Source organism: Prionailurus viverrinus, chromosome D2 (genome assembly GCF_022837055.1).
Source record: "Prionailurus viverrinus isolate Anna chromosome D2, UM_Priviv_1.0, whole genome shotgun sequence".
NCBI lineage: Eukaryota > Metazoa > Chordata > Mammalia > Carnivora > Felidae > Prionailurus > Prionailurus viverrinus.
The window spans coordinates 61,043,192-61,062,396 of NC_062571.1; the positions used below are offsets into that span (position 1 = coordinate 61,043,192).

Below are 19,205 nucleotides of genomic sequence, written 5' to 3' on the forward strand. Positions count from 1 at the left end.
AAACTGAGGATTAATTCCCACATTGAACATGGCCATCAGGGAACTTGTCCTTAGGAAATGTGCAGATGTACCAGAATTTGGTTCACAATTCTCTGCGTGGTCAGGGAAAGAGAGGGAGTCAGAGAATGAGAAGGAGGCAGCTCCGGACCCCCAGGTCCATAGGGAGCCCCCCCACACTCCACCCCCCGCCCCTCAAGCTGGAATGCCTGGCAGCTTTACTGCTCTGGAAAAAAGGGAAGAAAAGTCCTGAGTGGCCCCCTTATGCCTCTAGTCAAGTGTCTTCTTAGGCACAGGCTCCCCCTGGTGGTTAACTCTTATCATCGCCATCTCCTCCTCATTACCTTCAAACATGCACACGCTTGCCCATTTATTGACTAAGGACTAAGGAAGCCTCTGGAGGTGGTAAATTAAGAAGGAGAAGGACGAGAAGATCAGGGTAGAATTCAGGGAGCAAAATCATGGAAGGAGAAAGGACTACCTTGGACTTGTAATAGGATAGTATCATTCAGAAGAGGTCCTGAGTTGCCAGAATGCTTCCTCCTCTAGGATTGGAACACTGCCAGCCTGACCTGGATAATTTAGTCCAACTGGGAGGAAGTTGAAGACACAGCAGAGTTTCCTGGGAAAGCACAGTAAGGTTATATTTTATATGAATTTGAAATATAGGAATAAGATGTCAGGCCTTATTCAAAATCAATAGTTTTACTTTATGCACAAAATGTGAAATGGAGGTGAATCTCCCCAAATAAAAACTTTTTCAAGAATCACAATTTCATAGCTAATATATGGTGTGAATTGCAAAGTGTGCTTACTTACATTGTTACCCCCATGGGTCCCCATTTCTGGCAGTAACCAAAATTCAGGTGGGGAAGGTAGCTGAATCAGGCCGTGAGATCATGGCTGAGTGGCCAGAGTCACTCACCAGTTGTAGGTAGAAGTCTTGGAACAGCTTTTCCTCTAATTGCCAGAGGGAAGGCCTGGGTCTGGCTCTGAAGTCTCTGCTTTGGAGCAAGAACAAAGATAAGGAGAGACAGTCAGAGAGATGAGCAAGAGGGTGGGACTGGAGGATGGGATTGGACCAGGAGACAGACAGATGTGAATGGGGAGAGAGGCCTGGGAGAGGCAGGGAAATGCACTTACTCTGGGGAGCAGAGGAAGCTCTCAGTGTGAATGGTGTGAGGATTGAGGAAGGGGCAGTTAGGGGCGTCTCTTGGAGCCTCTTGCCAGAATTATAACCAAAGTGTAGAGCCAGCAAGACAGCTGGTCTAGGTCTGATCTCTGAGTTTTCCATTATCTGGTAAATAAAGGAAAAAGGGAGGAGCTGGGATGAGCCAGGGAAGGGGAATGAGAGGGTGACCTTCTCCAATGAGGATGGCCCACCTCATCCTGCCCCCCCCCCCCCCCCGCCCCAGCTGAAGGTTCTGGAGGAGCAGACTGCCCAGGTCTTTCATAAGTCTCAGGTCTTCAGGCTTCAGCAACCTGATTCCAAAGTGACATGAAGTGATCCCAAAGTCTCTATTATCTTTGGTTTGTAGTGAGGAAAAATGGGGAGAAGTGGACATTGCCTCCAGAAACAGCCCTATGCTGGCTCCAGGAGCAGCCTGGAGCCTTCAAATGAAAGGACAGGGTTTCCCCAGCAGAGGTGGACAGAGCCTTGATGCTGGGATTGGAAGGCTACAGTGGGGGAAAGGAATGAAAGGCTGAGAGGAGTTAGAGGGGCAGACAGGATCCAGAGCCAGGTCAGTGTGCTGGCCTTGGCCCAGGACACTGACCTGGATGTAACTGAAATCATTGTCCAAAGGGGACCATTGTCCAAATCAAGTGACCACTCATCACTACCTAGACTGGCTCACTGTTCTCATGACCCCTTTAGGGATAGTGGAGGGTTAGTGTGAGATACAAAATTTATGAGGAGCTTAGCAGAGGGAGAAAGGATACATCAGTGACCCACTTTCCCCATCTATTATACTGATCAGGCCCTAGAGAGTTCCCCAGCAAGTAGGTCTCCCATGTAAATGTTGGGAAAGGGAAGGACATAAGGTGGCCTTTACAGGGTATAAGGGAAGGGCTGCTTCAGAAGGGGAGATGGAATGGCTCCAAAGTAGAAAGTTTGGAAGTGTATGGCCAAAAGGGATCAAACTAGAGGACACTCAGACAGCGTGGCAAACATGGGTTGGATTTCCTAGAATTTTGTGGTTTCTCCAATAAAAGTTTTTCCTTGCAGAATGCAGCACCTTCTCAGGTGACCCTAGATATTTCTGAGACCTTGAGGGGTTGTATGTTTTGTTTTAATGACAAGTTTAACTGAAGGTAGGAGTAGGCTCTTGATTCCATATTTGTTGTTCCTGTTAGTCTTGTCCATCACCCGCTTAATTATCAGCAGACCCTTAACTCAAACAGGGTTCCTGTGCTCGGCATGAGCAAAAGCCAGGAAGAGAATCTGTGGTCAATCCATTTCTTCTCCTGTGAACAGTATTTTGGAAGCAGAGCTCAAGGGGTCATGTGGGTGGGGACAGCCAAGGAGCCATCAAGATAGCAAAAGGAGAGCAACTCTCAGTCCTAAGTCTGCTCTGTCCTTCCCAGCTCTGTCCCCCAGCTTCTATTCTCCATCACCACCCTGTCAAGCCCTGGCCACCCCTTTCCGTTCCTCACATATCTCACTCACATCACTCCTCAGTCTCTCAAAGTCATGGATTTTAAGCTTGTGTATACTGATGGTCAAACCCACTGATTCCACCAGCGCCCTGAAATTCTTCAAAATTGAATGCAGTAACTCCTCTGTATAATAAACTCTGTTGATGTCCCAATATCCTCCAGCTGGGTATTCACAAATGGGGTGGTGGTACAACAGTAGGATCTGGAGCCGGGCGGGGGGGGGGGGGGGTAGCCCATTCCACATCTGCCACAATGTCTGTGCCTCCTTGTCCACTATTTCTGGGATGCTACAGAGAAACTGTGGGTCCCCTAACGGTATTCCAAGTTTCTCTGATTCCAAATCCACATGACTAATTCTAGGAAAGGGGGAATTAGGAGTTGACTCTACTAGGACCTCCTTAGAATGAGATCCCTTGTGCTTAGTGGCTCTTTTAAAAATCTTTCCCTAAGGGGGCTCTTCCTGCATGAGACTGAGGGAAACAGAGGTGAGAATAACAATTGGGAGATGCTCAGTTTCAGCCATCTCAGAGGTAAGGAGAAAACTGAGTGGTTGCCCTGGTCGATATCTTCAAGCTGACCTAAGAGGAGAGGAGACAGAGCCAGGCTGCTGGCTGCCCTTTCATTCTGTGGACCAGGGCTAGAGAAGTTCTCCAGGTTTCTGAAAGTTTCAAACCTTCCCCAGACTGGTAACTTGGTAGCATTGGGTCTCTTTCCCCACAGGATCAACCATACAACATTTAGAAGGAAGATGCCGTGCAATTGTCTTTAGAGAGATGTTAACAGGGGAAGCAATGAGTGTGGTGCCCCACTTAGTGTCCGTTCTAGAGGCGTGAGAAGCCTGGAGAATGGGTAGACAGTCGGCAGGCTGAGGCTCTTCCAGCCTGTAGGAGGGAAGAAAGTGGGCATGAAGGATGAACAAGCCTTGCATGGCTCCTGGTTCAGGAAGAGAATCCTGAGAGAGAGAGAGAGAGAGAGAGAGAGAGAGAGAGAGAGAGAGAGAGAGAGAGAGAGAGAGAGATTGAATCTGAATTGTTAGGCCCTTGCAAGAAAAGAGAATACAGAGCTTAGAGAGCTAGCTTAGGATTCAAAAAAGGACCCTTCTGGGGGCTTCACCCTGATGGCTTCCCTAGCATAGTGAAACACCTCTCAGTCCCACTTTATGATCATATGGGGGTTCATTTTCAAAAAAGTGTTTAACAATGTTATTCATTAACATCTGGGAGCTAGCAGAAGACAAACGGGAGTAGGCAAAACTGGAACCAGGCACCCTGCTTGCCTCACTAGCCTTTGAGGCCGAAACTCCTCTGCCCTCCCTGCTCCAAATCCTGACATGAACTGGACACAATGCCTTCATTCTGTTCTATAGAGAACAGCGGTCTGGATTCCGCTGATGCTGACCCTTCCCTGCCCACCAGCATTTGTACACCTGTTTCAATTTAAAGGCTCTGTGGGGACCAGGCTGGGAATTAAAGGTCTTTACCATCATAAAGGAGCTTCTTAAAGTAGAGACAGATTTCTCCTTTCAGAGAAATTAAATTGGAGGCACTTGCATTGTGTCGAACCCTGGTCCCCAAAAGAAACATCTATTGAGAACCTCAGAATGTGATCTTATTTGGAATAAGTGTCCTTGCAGATGTAATTAAGGTAAGGATCTCAAAAAGAGGTCATCCTAGGCCAGGATAGGCCCTAAATCCAAGAGGAAGTAGGCTCCTAAGACAGAAAAGGAGAAACCACAGAGATAGAGAAGGAGAAGCCTATGTGAAGACAAATGCGGAAATCAGAGTAATAGGTCTACAAGCCAAAGGACACCAAGGATTGTTCCCAGCCACCAGAAGCTAGGAAAGAGGCATGGGACAGATTCTCCCTTAGAGCCTCCAGAACAAACCAACCCTGTGGACACCTTGATTTTGAACTTCTGGCCTCTAGAACTGTGAGAGAATAAATTCCTGTTGTTTTAAGCAACAAAGTTTACAGTTAATTTGTTACAGCAACTCTAGAAAGTTCATATACATCCAAAGGATGAGATCAGGTCTCCCTAAGGATGAGGTGTATAATTTGGGTGGAGGCTATCCTTTTTGTGTCAGAGTCATGACAGCAAGAAAGGGAGATAATTGCAGGAGACTCCCACCAGGCTAAGGCTGAGGTCAAGCCTTAGGCCATGAACTTGACTTGCTGGCAGAGCTGCTCCCTGCACTTGCCCAAGGTGGTCTAATGCTGCTGCCCAGGATCTGAACTCTTAGCCCAACTGGTCCCTCTTCTTAGGAAGCTAAGAGACAAGGTCCCCATTGCTCTGCAGAACCTTCTTTGAAACTTTGGTTGCTAGGAGAGGAGCCAGGAACAACAAAGAGGAACCAGGCCTTGGTGTTGACCGTGGGAAAAGGACCTGGCTTTGACCTCCGCCCAGGAAGGCACTGCTCTGCCAGGCCAAGCTGAGGCCACAATCCTGGGGACTCCTTGGATAACTTCCACCCTTCCCAGTGCGCAAACACACACACACACACACACACACACACACAATGGGAGAGCATTTCACATGTCAAAGGACCTCCCTATCAGTCACTTCATCTCATGTTCCTAACATCTAAAGCCCACAGGACAGGGGTTATGGTGCCCACATTACAGATGAGAAAACTAAGCTGCAAACTGGCAAGCTGGATCCCTGGATAATAAGCAAGAGCCAGGACTATAAAGGAGACAGGTCTGCAGGCTTTAGGCCAGTGCCCTTCCTCTTCCCCCAGGGATGTGGGTAACCCCTTTCAGCTCCAGGATAGGATCCCCCAGCCATGAGTGGAATGCCCTAGCAGCAGAATTTTAACTTTGGACTTGGGGAAGAAGTCCCTAAGGTGTATGAACAAAAGACTAAGAGCATTGAGATATGTAAACCAAAACAGGTACATGTAAAATTACATCCCTCCATTTTAATTAGACCTGACCTTCAAGAGAGCCTGCCTGCCCACTCAGATTTGTGGCATTCCTCTACCCTTTCATGCACTCTGAACTGTTTGAAGTGTACCTGGAGATTCCCTGGAGTCTCCTTGTGGAGACTCACAGGGATTTAATCCTGCCTTCACCACCTATTGGCTGTGTGTGTAACCCTAAATAACTTTTATAACCTCTCTGAGCCTCAACTTCCTCAGTCACAAAATAGGAAAAGTAATGGTATCTGCCTTATAGGATAGTTTTGAGGATTAAAAGAGAATGAATGTGGCAAAAACTACTGTAAATTGTAAATTCTATACATAGCACTTGGAGGGTACTCATAGTTAGGAAACTCAGGGATCTCTAAGGTCAGTTTCTCTAACTATTTTACACAGAAGGAAACTGAGGCTTGGAGGTTAAGTGACTGAGAAAAGTTCACAAAGTACAGCAGAATTGTATCATACAAAGGGGTTAGTTTCTAAAGTCAATGTATTGGTCAAAAATTGAATATAGTTAAAACATGAAAATTTCTTAAATCATCCATAAAATAAAGCCAACCTCTCAGTAAGCCCCCCTCAGCTAGTTTGGAACCAATTGCTGCTTCAAAGCTTAAGCACCAGATTTGGAATTTGGCTTGCTTTTAGGGTCCATATTGTGTGGAAAATGCTTGAATCAATGAACTCACACTTAGTATGATGCCATCTTCCTTCTCGCCCTGCCAGTTATTTAAAATGGAATGGCTCATGGGGTGCCTGGGTGGCTCAGTTGGTTGAGCATCCAACTTCAGTTCAGGTCATGATCTCACAGTTCATGAGTTCGTGAGTGTGAGCCCCTCATTGGGCTCACTGCTGTGAGGGCAGCACCCACTTTGGATCCTCTGTCCCCCTGTCTCTCCGCCCCTTCCCCACTCAAGCGTTCTTTCAAAAATAAATGAAAACATTTTTAATTAATTAATTTAAAATAAAATGGAATGCCTCTCTGCTCAGTGCGCATAGCTGTACTGGCCCTCAGTTAAAGCCCATGGTGCAGCTCCATTGTGGTTAAAGCAAGATTCAAACCTAATAGCTATGCCTCCCTCCCAAGCATTTGTTCTTCCAGCTAGGGTGTCCTGACCGTCACCAGTGTGGGCCTTCTTTTTCCTGAGTCTGCTTTGGGTCGCTCGCCCACTCACAGCCACTCCCCAAACCCATCCCTCTCATTTTCAATCAGCTCAAACAAGGATTCCAGCACCAGCTTTTGATGCTCTGATAATCTAATATATAAAAAGAAATATATAGTTGGTCTTTGTCCCCATTTCTGGCACAGAGCTCCTAAAACTTTTGGAATTTCCTAAGTGATAAAGAGCAGTATATGTGTCTTGAGATTCATAACAAACCTCTTTCAACTACACCTGAGTTTATGTTAATGCGGTGACTTCTGGAAAGTACCTAAGGCTGAGGGCTGGTTGCCAGGGGAACCAGCCAAGTGACTGGAGGTTGGCACTTTCGGTCTCCCCCACCACCTCCCCCCACCACCACCACCACCACTAGGGGAGGATGAGGAACTGGAGGTTGAATCAGTCACCAATGGCCAATGATTTAATCAATCACACCTCAGTAATGAAGCCTCCATTACTTTTAGTTTGGTGAACTGGAATGCATCTTTGTGCCAGGAAGGTGATGTACTCCAAACTCCACAGGGACAGAGTTCTTGTGTTCCAGACTATTCTGGACTTTGTCCTATGTATCTCTTTATCTGGCTGTTCATTCATATCCTTTAATATCCTTTGCAATAAACTGGTAATCTAGTAAGTAAACTGGTTTCCTGTGTGCCACTCTAGCAAATTAGTCAAACTGGAGAGAGGATCATGGGAATATCCAATTTATATTTAGTCTTCTAGGTATTAAAAAAAAAAAAAAAAAAGGGATGGGAGGGCCTGGCTGGCTCAGTCCACAGAGCATACAACTCTTGATCTCAGGGTTATGAGTTCAAGTCCCATGCTGGGTGAAGAGCTTATTTTAAGATAAAATAAAATACATTAAGTATAGCCAGTCCATCAGAAGCACAGGTTAACAACCTAGACTTTTGCCTGGTGTCTGAAGTGGGGGGCAGTCTTGTGGGACCAAACCCTTAATCTGTGGGATCTGATACTATCTTCAGCGAGATGGCATCAGAATTGAGTTGAACTGTAGGACACCCAGCTGGTGTCATAGAATTGCTTGGTGGGGTTGAAAAACAAACAAAACAAAACAAAACAAAACAAAACAAAACAAAACAAAAAAACACTTAATGAAGATGACCATGGAGGGCAATCTAATGTTGATCCCCCAGCAAGGACCTGAAGTCTCGGGGCGACAGGATGATAGTACACTACTAGAACTCCTCAACCCCCCTAGTTCCACTGCAGGCTGCCTCCACTTTGCCTAGTAGGTTGGATTGGACTTTTCTGATGAGATCCCATCCATAGAAAGTGTTTATATCCATGTCCTAGGAGGTAAAAGGAGTAAGATCAGGATACCAAGAATAAGGAGAAGTTTGAGGGAAAGCATTTCCCCAACCAAAAATGATCCCTAGGGAAAAGGAACAGAGAAATGAGATTGGATGGGCTGGGGTCTTACATCTGTGACTGTGATGCCTGGAATCTGAGTGTGATGAGGCTCTCCAGGAGGCTGGGATTCTGGAATGGGGATGGGATCTGAGTCTGGGACACCAAGGGAAACTCCCAGGGGTGGAGGGAGAGGGAGAGTTGAGTCTGGAGGATGGACTTGGGGAGGAGGGAAGGTTTTACATGTTATTTCTGAAGGAGTAGTCATCGTAGGAAATGACCTCATGCAGCTGCCTATTGCTTATGAAGCTGCAGATGTTCTAGCCCCTGGGGAGATAAGGCAGGAGGACAAGGGGAAAAAAAACTCAAGGCCAGGTCATAATGCAGAGAGGTTCAGAGAATCAGGAAAGGAGAATGGGGTAGAAGATAGGTGGAGGTGAGGGAGTTAGGAGGGGAAGGGTGGAGATGGGGAGTCAGGGATGAAGGAAAATGGAAAAGGGTCACGGGCAAATGAGAAGAACCAGGGTATGAGCAGGAGTTGGGTTTGGGGAGCTCTGGGTAATGAAAATGGGTGGTTCTTGGAGGAATGAGGCCCAGATAGTCAAAGTGAGGAGCAAATTGCACAAGGTATGGCAGAGTCCCAGGTTAGGATGGGATCTCTCTGAGGAGACCAGAGGTGCCTTCTGGCCTCAGGGACCAGCTTTTGGATAGGAGAGGTGGACACTGGGTAAGGGAAGGGCAACAAGCAAAAGGAGTATGGTCATGGCCACCAGGAAGCAGGCAGGCAGGTGGTGCTGGGAACTGGACTGATAGAACAAACAGCCCTGCAGAACTCACAGAGCAGCCAGACAAGCTGAAATCAGATAGGAAGAGCACCAGACTGGAGATGAAGGCAAATGCCAGGCCCAGTTATGTAGCCAGCCTCAGATTCAAGACCTGGGAGAAAGATAGGAGGGAATGTGGTCTGAGCCTTCAGCCAGACATCTGGGTAGCTCCTCATAGTCCTACGTCCTGTGTGTGCAGGGCAGGGAAGGGCGGTGGCAGGGGAGGCCTCTGGAGGCCAGAGCTCCCTTTATCTTCCTGTAGATGTCCCACTGGCTGTCCTTGTTTTTTATGCTGTCAGCAAGTTTAGGTCTAGGTGGGGGAGGAGGCAGAGTGATGAGGCAGAATGGACCCAATTAGCCAGCACCTGTTGAGGAAAGAGGGGACAGTCTGCCCCGTGCTCCTTCCTTACACCATCCAGAAAGCATCCTAATGCCCTGACATGGGATAGTGGGTGCTCCAGAACCCTGCTGCTTTGTTGCTAGACTATCCAATGTAATTCACAATTTCCTAGGTCCCAACTCTACTATCCTCTACTCCAGTCCTCCCACGTGTCCCATTTCAGGTTCCCATCCATTCCCACTTCTGTGGGCCTCGAAGCATCCTCCAGGGCAACCTCCTGGCAATGAGCTAGCTGGGAGAGGGAAAGTGGAGGGACTATGTCTGATCTGACGGGTGATGGGGACAGAGAAGTCCTAGCCACTACCCACCCATCCCCACCCCCAATCTCCCAGACTTCTGGGCATATCAAATGGCTCATCTTTATTGAAAGCTTACTGTGTACCAGGCATTTTCTAAACTCTCTGTCAATTCATCCCCCTAACAATCCTCTAAGAGGTGCTGTTATGATGCCCATTTTAGACATGAGGAAACAGGCTCCAAGAGGTTAAATAACTTGTTCAGTTCGGTTACCTACAAGTGGATGGGCAAGGATCCAAAACAGCAGCATCTATAGCAAAAGCCCATGCTCTGAACCACTGTGGTGTGTTTACTCCAAGGATCCCTGTTTTACTTCCTGACGCCTGTGTCCTCTCAGTTCCTCCAAACCTCAACAGTTGCCTTCCATCCTTCCCACTCATCACTCCCCATATTTAGTGAGCAGCCACACTGTATCTATTCTCCTCCTTCTTGACCCAGTCCTACCACAGGTGCCCTAATTCAGCTCTAATCAGGTCTTTGTTACTTCCCACCAGGAGTCTGTCTCTTTTGTGGTTAAGTGTTGTTAGAAAGGTAGCATGAGTACATTAAAGGAAATTTGAAAATAGCAAAGAGAAGAAAAATTCAGTTAGAATCCAATCATCTTGGGGTGCCTGGGTATCTCAGTCAGTTAAGTGTCTAACTCTTGATTTTGGCTTAGGTCATGATCTCCCGGTTCATGTGGGGTGCCTGGGTGGCTGACAACACGGAACCTGCTTGGGATTCTCTCTCTCTCTCAAAATAAATAAACATTAAAAAATATTTTTTTAAATAAAGAATCCAATCATCTTATTACGACCATTGTACATTCTTCCCATGAGTTTTTCCAAGGCATAGGCCTTTTTACATAATTATAGCCACTAGTTTTTATCCTACTTTTTCAGTTAACATTTATCATAAGTGGGGTTTTTTTTTTTTTCACATTCTTTTAACCTCTTGGTAAACATAATTCTGATGGCTCTGTCGCATTCCACTATTAGGATGTCTGAGTTAACCAAGCCATTCTCCTACCCATCACTGTCTGAAGTTTCCCAATTTTCTGTATTACAAGTGATGCTGTGGTTCCCAGAAATGGAATTAATGGGTCAAATGATGTGCACATTAACACAAGTTGCTTTTCTGGGAGATTAGCTCACTCAAAGTGTATGATATTCTAGTCTCTTCACATCTTTCCCAGCATTAAGACTGTTGAACATCTTTGCTTCTTTCGTATGATCCCATTTATGTACTTTAAAAACAGGCAAAACCAGTCATGGGGTTGACAATCAATACAGTGGTTACCCTTGGAAGAGAAGGGTCATGAGGAAGACTTCTGGGGTGTCGGTAATGTTCTACTTCTCGCTTTCAGCGCTGGTTACAGAGTGTGTGCAGTTTGAGAAGGTTGTCAAATTGTACATGTATGATATGTGTACTTTATGTTATACTTCAATACAAAGTTTACCAAGCACACCAAAAACACAAGCAACAGTAAACAAAACATGATCATTTGGATTTCATCAAGGTATACAACTTGTGCTTCAAAAGACACCCTCAAAAAAGCGAGGGGCACCTGGGTGGCTCAGCCTGTTGAGCATCTGACTTCAGCTCAGATCATGATCTTGCAGTTCATGAGTTTGAGCCCCGTGTCTGGCTGTCTGCTGTCAGCCTGTCAGCACAGAGCCTGCTTCTGATCCTCTGTCCCCCTCTGTCTGCCGTCCCCCACGCTTGTGCTCTCCCAAAAATAAAGAAAAATATTGAGGAAAAGTGAAAAGACAACCCCCAGAATGGGAGAAAATATTTGTAAATCATATATCTTGAAAAAGACTTGTGTCCAGACTATATAAAGAACTCTTAAAACTCAATAATAGAAAAACAACTCAATTAAAAATGGGCAAAAGGTATGAATAGATATTTCTCCAAAGAAGATGTACCTATGGCTAGCAAGAATGACAAGATAGATGCATCATCAGTCACCCAGGGAAATGCAAATCAAAAGTACAGTAAGATACCACTGAGCACACTCCAGGATGGCTATAATTAAAAAGACAAAATTAACAAGTGTTGAGGAGAATATAGAGAAATTTGAGCTTTCATACATTGCTGATGGGAATGTAAAATGGCACAGCCACTTCGGAAAGCAATCTGGCAGGTACTCAAAGGTTAAACATAGACTTACCATACGACCCAGCAATTCCACTCCTAGGTATACGCTCAAGAGAAATCAAAATATGTGTCTACACAAATATGTGTACATGGATGTTCACAGCAACATTATTCATAGTAGCCAAAAAGTAAAAACAACCCAAATGTCCATCAGCTGATAAATGGATAAATAAAATGTAGTATATCCATACAATGGAATATTACTCAGCAATAATAAGAAATGGAATTCTGGTACATGCTACAATATGGGTGAATCTTGAAAACATGCTAAGTGATGGAGGCTATTCACAAAAGACTATATATTGTATAATTTCACTTATACGACACGTCCAGAATAGGCAAATTTATAAAGACATAAAGTAGATCAGTAGTTGCCTGCAGCTGGAACAGTGGGCAGGATATGTTGAGTGACTACTAATGGGTATGGGTTTCTTTTTGGAGTGATGAAGATGTTTTAAAATATCGCTGTGGTGCTGGTTGTACAACACTATGAATATACTAAAATCCACTGAATTATACACTTTAAAGTTTATTTATTTATTTTGAAAGTGAGAGAGCATGAGCAGGAGAGGGGCAGAGAGAGAGGGAGAGAGAGAGAATGGCAAGCAGGCTCCAGGCTGTTAGCACAGAGCCCAATGCGGCGCTCAACCTCATGAACCCATGAGATCACGACCTGAGTCAAAATCAAGAGTTGGACACTTAATCAACTGAGCCACCCAGGCGCCCCTGAATTACACACTTTAAATCGGTGAATTGTGGGGTGCCTGGGTGGCTCAGTTGGCTGAGTGTCCAACTTCAGCTTAGGTCATGATCTCACAGTTCGTGAATTTGAACCCCATGTTGGGCTCTCTGCTGTCAGTGAGGAGCCTACTTCAAATCCTCTGCCCCCCTCTCTCTGCACCTCCCCCACTTGTGCATATTCTCTCTCAAAAATAAATAAACATTTAAAAAACAAAAAATAGGGTGCCTGGGTGGCTCAGTTGGTTAAGTGCAGATCTGACTTCAGCTCAGGTCATGATCTTGCAGTTGATGAATTCGAGCCCTGCGTCTGGCTCTGTGCTGACAGCTCAGAGCCTGGAACCTGCTTCAGATTCTGTGTCTCCCTCTCTCTCTGCTTCTCCCTCGCTCATGCTGTCTCAAAAATAAATAAACATTAAAAATATTTTTAGGGGCACCTGGACAGCTCAGTCGGTTAGGCGTCCGACTTCAGCTCAAGTCATGATCTCATGATTTGTGAGTTCCAGCCCCACATTGGGCTCTGTGCTGACAGCTCAGAGCCTGGAGCCTGCTTCGGATTCTGTGTCTCCTTCTCTCTCTCTGCCCTTCCCCCACTTGTGCTCTGTCTCTCTGTCTCTCAAAAATAAATAAATGTAAAAAAAAAATTGAAAAAAAAATTTTAAATTATGTCTCAATAAAGCTGTTATATACATATGTATCTATATAGGTACAGATATACTTTGTTTTAATGTACCAGGAAAAACACCTTCATTAGTTTAATAGACAAAAAAGAGCCATATTATTTTAATACACAGTTATTTGATTGCTATATTTCTTCTTTTTTTTAATTTTACTTATTCAAGTAATCTCTACACTCTATGTAGCGCTTGAATTCATGACCCGGAGATCAAGAGTCACATGCTCTTCTGACTAGGCCAGCCAGGTGCCCGTACTATATTTATTTTTAAGCATATTTATTTATTTTGAGAGAGAGAGAGGGAGGGAAGGGCAGAGAGAGAGGGGGAGAGAGCATCCTAAGCAGACTCCATACTGTCAGAGCAGAGCCCGAACTTATAAACCATGAGATTGTGACCTGAGCCGAAATCCAGAGTTAGACACTTAACTGAACCACCCAGGCGTCCCAAAGAGAGAGAGAGAGAGAGAGAGAGAGAGAGAGAGAGAAAATCTTAAGTGGGCTCCATACTCAGTGTGGAGACTGACACAGGGCTGGATCCCAAGACCCTGAGATCATGACCTGAGCCAAAATCAAGAATGGATGCTCAACCAACCGAGCCACTCAGGCAGGCATCCTGTCTCTACTATATTTCTACGAGGTTTAGTCTTCATACTTCCTCCTCTGAAATTGTCCTTTACCTACTTATCTATTGAGAAGCCTCTTTTTCTTTAACTTATTTTGCATTAATTAGTTATACAAAAAGTTATAACTCATCATGTTTGCATAATATGCATAAATATGTATAATTTGTATAATAGTGCATAAATATTCCAGAGTATCTGCTTTTTTTGCATGGAGGAGGGGGAGAAAGGAATCTAGTTTGCTTTTTATTTATACACACACATACCAAAGTTGTAAATTTAGTCTGTAGGTAGTCAAATTGATCACTCTTGGGACGCCAGACTGGCTCAGTCAGTGGAGCATTGGACTCTTGGTCTCGGGGTCATGAGTTCAAGCCCCATATTGGTGGTAGTTACTTAAAAAAATAAATCAGGGGTGCCTGGGTGGCTCAGTCAGTTAAGTGTACGACTTTGGCTCAGGTCATGATCTCACAGCTTGTGAGTTTGAGCTCCATGTCAGGCTCTGTGCTGACAGCTCAGAGCCTGGAGCCTGCTTGGGATTTTGCATCTCCTTCTCTCTCTGCCCCTCCCCCGCTTGTGCTCTGTCTGTCTGTCTCTCTCTCAAAAATAAACATTAAAAAAATTTTTTTAATAAATTAAAAAATTTGTAATTGATTACTCTTGAGTCCATTTGTTTTTTCTTTTTTATATTGAAGTGAAATTCACTCTTTTCCTTTCTGATTTCTGTGGTATTTAAACTTGCAAGTTTATCCTCCCCACACATACTCTTAGAAGGCTAATGAATACCATTTCATCTATTTTCTTCTAATTTTATTTGCTTGCATTTAATTATTTAATCTTTAATTTTATGATAAGTTGGGATCTTTTTGTTTTGGTTTTCTAAGTTGCTAGCTAAGTTTCTAAGTTGTATGGACTTCATTGCCTCCTAAGTGGTTCCCCTTCTCTAGTCCTATATACCATGCCAAAACTAATCTTTTTAAAAAATAGATCTAACTAGGTCACTTCTCTGCTCAAAAACTGTTGGTGGCTTCCCACTCCAATAAAATTAAGTCAAACTTCTCAGCCTGTCATTCAAAACTCTCTACAATTTAAGAAGACTTGGAGGGCAGTCTTGCTGATGCCTTCTCTGCCATCCCTCAAAGTACACACTATTCCTTTTCTCGACACTGGAAACGGCCACAGTGCCTCCTTTGCTGCTACAGACCTTCTTAACTTGCTTAGTTGTCTTCTCCCTAGACCCTCCTGCTTCAGTATCTTCCCTCAATTTAGAATGTCTGTAGGTCCTCACCAAAATCACCTGCCACAGGTCCACCTCCCTTCAACAATCACAACCAATTTCGCCTTTAGCAAGAAGCCTTTCCAGATCTCTTAGGTCAAAACAAATTTCTCTCCTTATAGGTCTTTATAGCACTTCGTAGGTTTGTAATGCTGCTCCCTGATGTGGGCTTTTTACTCATATTATGGCAAGGTCTAACTTTCCCCTGCTCTGGGAGTTTCTGGAGGGCAGGGACCAGGTCTTAATTATGACCTGCTTTACTGACCTTCACTGACATTTACATTCACTTCCCATTACATTTAGATGAAATTCAAAATCCTTGCTGACTCTATGATCTTGGGCAAGTTCATTGGCTTCTCCTGGCCCTTAGTTTTCCCCCTTAGTTTCTGGCTTTTAGAGTTCTCCTGTTAATGGGAGATAACAACAGTGCCTAAACACAGAATTGTGGTTAGCTTTTAATGAGATCACTGATAGAAGGGATTTCTCACAATACCTGGTACAGAATGGACGTTAACTGCTATCATCATCGTCGTCGTTGTCGTCATCATCATTATCGTGGACACCACGGTATTGTCCCATATGGCCTTAGCCTCTCTCTTGTGACCATTTCCCCTTGCTAACTAGACTCAGAACCCACTGGTGTTCTATTCTTCCAACCTGCCAAACACTTTCAGCATCAGAACCTGTTTCCTCTATCTGAAATCCTCTTCCCTACGCTCTTCACCTGGTGAAGTCTTCCTCGTCCTTCATGTATTAGCTGATAGAATTTGGAGACTTCCCTAACACACCAGTTTAAATCGGGCCTCCCTATTATGTATTTATCCTGCTCTGTTCAGTTATATCATAAATTGTAACTGCATATATATGTGAACTTTTGTTTAATATGTTTCCTCACTCGGGGTGCTTGGGTGGTTCAGTTGGTTAAGCATCCGACTTCGCTCAGGTCATGATCTCGCGATTTGTGAGTTCGAGGCCCGTGTCAGCCTCTGCGCTGGCAGCTCAGAGCCTGGAGCCTGCTTCGGATTCTATGTCTCCCTCTCTCTCTTTGCCTCTCCCCTGCTCATGCTCTGTCAATCTCTCTCTCAAAAATAAATAAATAATGGGGCGCCAGGGTGGCTCAGTCGGTTGAGCGTCCGACTTCAGCTCAGGTCACGATCTCATGGTTCGTGAGTTCGAGCCCCGCGTCAGGTTCTGGGCTGATGGCTCAGAGCCTGGAACCTGCTTCGATTCTGTGTCTCCCTCTCTCTCTGCCCCTCCCCCATTCATGCTCTGTCTCTCTCTGTCTCAAAAATAAATAAACATTAAAAAAATAATAAAATAAAAAATAAATAAATACTAAAAAATTTTTTAAAAATGTTTCCTTGCTCAACTGTATGTGCTAAGTTGTCTTGTTCACTGTTCTATCTCTAGTTCCCGGCATGTTGTAGATGCTCAACAGCATCTTGGCTGCTGAATGAAGAAATAGACAAAGTGGTTTATATAGCAGGTACTCAACACATACTTGAACTTTAATCCAAGTTAACCTTAGACCCTCTGCCATAGTGAAAGCACTCAGATATGGGCTTCAGAGTTGCAAACAGGAGTTTGCAGAGATCATATCTAAATATATAACCAGGAAAAACTCTTCACATGTACAATAGAAAATAGGGGCACCTGGGTGGCTCAGTTGGTTGGGCATCTGGACTTCAGCTCAGGTCATAATCTCATAGTTCGTGGGTTCAGGCCCCATGTCGGGCTCTGTGCTGACAGCCCAGAGCCTGGAGTCTGTTTCAGACTCTGTGTCTCCCTCTCTCTCTGCCCCTCCCCTGCTTGTGCTCTCTCTCTCTCTCTCTCTGAAAAATGAATAAATATTAGAAAAAATTTAAAAAAAAAGAAAATAGGAACAAAAACATTCATAGAAGTGCTCTTCATGATAGTAAAATCCTAGAAACAACCCAAATGTCCAGTGACAGAAGAATGAAGACCTGTGGTATAGTCCTACCATAGAATATTACACAGACCTCAAGACGAACCACAGCAATACATAATAGGAACCTTACAATATAATACTATGTAAAAATAATAAGCTGCCAAAAATTATATATAGCAGTATTTCTTTATAATAAGTTAAAAAAAAACCTAACATTAAAAAAAAAAAGTTTTAGGAATACAAGTATTGCCCGATTTTCAAAAGTTCATGTTAAAAAAAAAAGTTCATGTTATACCACTTCGCTTTTATGAAAGACCTACATTAGGACCTATTTTCAATAACAGAAAAAAATCTGAAGATTTTCACTTTTATGAAAAAAGGAAAAAAGAGAGTTCAGCGTTTGTTTTGCAGTAAGCCATTACAGAGGCAACACACATCCAGAGCAACAAGAGTGGCCCCACCAAGAAGCTTGGTTCCTGGGAACGACACTCAGCATCTCTGCACCAAACCTCCACAGGTTTGAACTGTGTCTGAGCATTTGTGCTTTATCTCTATTTTGTGCGTCCCTTAGCAAGATGTGTCCTGGGGTATCAGAAAAGCCTGAGTGTGAGTCTTATTTTCTGAGCCTGGGAATGCTCAAAATGTTTTCCATATAAATTAATGGTAATTGCTTCTTTGCTTTACACCATTTCATGTTACAGGTTTCATAGGAATGCTCTACTTTCAGATAGTGGGGGAAATCTGTACGTATAGTGAAGATAAATATATAAAAAGGATAAAAGAATGACAGAATGATGGGAGGGGAGGGGAGGGGAGTGGGATGGGGAGGGACCACAGATTTCAGTTATTGCCAAGGTCTTCACTTTCGTGTGATGAGTTTTGAGGACAGTGTTCTAAATAAATAAATGTGTCTTGTGCATGAAGAAATGAAAAGAATATGTCATGAACCAAAGTCATGATTAATCTAACTCTGTGCATCTGACATCTTTAAAGGAAAAGGGGAGAAATTATGCTTACCTTCTCCAGACAGACTTACTTGTTTGGGAGCAATGGGGAAAAGATTCTTCTACCTCAATCCTCTGTGGGGTCTTTTCTCCAGAGACAGTCTCTAGGTTCTCCTCCTGCAGAAGTGAGCCAGTGGGGCAGCAGGGAGGGGAGTAATCCAGGGTTTGGCTACTTCAGGAAAAGGTTCCCGGAATTGGTGGGAAAATGAACCATTCCCAAGGCTGGAGTAGGAACCTAGAGATGTGGGGCAGCTTCCATTCCTATCCAGCTTCCCCCACTCCCCAGTCTAAGAACTGCAGGTGAGTAGGCTTCCACTCATTTCCTGTTCTGCTTTGTCAAAGACCTCAGGGTGGGGTTGGGAGGTGGGGAGGAGCCTCAGAATTGAGTCCTGAGAGATGAGGCTGTGGCCACACGGTAGAGTTGTAAATATTCTGGATACTGGGGAGCTGGGACCATCAGTGGTCAAACCCAGCATCTTTGAAGTTCAGCTTGGAACTAGGGGGCTACTGAATCAAAACTTCTTACATATCCCTTTCCTTTCAGCCTGGCCCAGAACACTCCTGGGCCATTCTCAGCACTTTTTGTAATTCCTTTGCCTGCTTTCCCTGCTCATCCCTTCTTCATCCAGGCTGTAGTTCCAATCCTGTACCCTCACCTGAACTTCTACAGTCCCTAAGGCCCTATTTTGTGAAATAAAGGTTAGGGAAGGCCCTAGGGGAACAGTTTAAGAGCTTTTCACTTTATGGGAAGGGATCTGGGGTTAGATGGAACCAGACAGGGCTGGCTGGGCTGGAATCTTACCTTTGGGGAAGGGGTTAGAGGTCAGGCTGGACTGGGCTAAGAGTATAAAAGAGGTACTGGAGGGGCGCCTGGGTGGCGCAGTCGGTTAAGCGTCTGACTTCGGCCAGGTCACGATCTCGCGGTCCGTGGGTTCGGGCCCCGCGTCGGGCTCTGGGCTGATGGCTCGGAGCCTGGAGCCTGTTTCCGATTCTGTGTCTCCCTCTCTCTCTCTGCCCCTCCCCCGTTCATGCTCTGTCTCTCTCTGTCCCAAAAATAAATAAAAAAAAAAGAGGTACTGGAGATTGTGCTGGAACTCCTAACAAAGGGGCTGGAGGTCAGGTTGGATTGGGTTAGAATAGGAAACATGGGGAGGAAGCTGGGCTCAGGCTGAGCTAGGGGGTCTCAGGGTTGAGGGCCTGTGTCTGCATTGGGGCTGGCTGGAG

General features: G+C 44.8%; 1 long non-coding RNA gene across 1 annotated transcript; it reads right to left on the bottom strand.

The window, feature by feature from the left end:
• Nucleotides 1-626: 626 nt before the first annotated feature.
• On the bottom strand, nt 627-16,068 carry LOC125148158 (uncharacterized). Its single transcript, XR_007145441.1, has 3 exons — nt 15,562-16,068; nt 1,141-1,294; nt 627-1,001 (listed from the first exon to the last, which is right to left on the bottom strand). It is a non-coding gene; the product is annotated as an uncharacterized LOC125148158 (long non-coding RNA).
• Nucleotides 16,069-19,205: the final 3,137 nt, after the last annotated feature.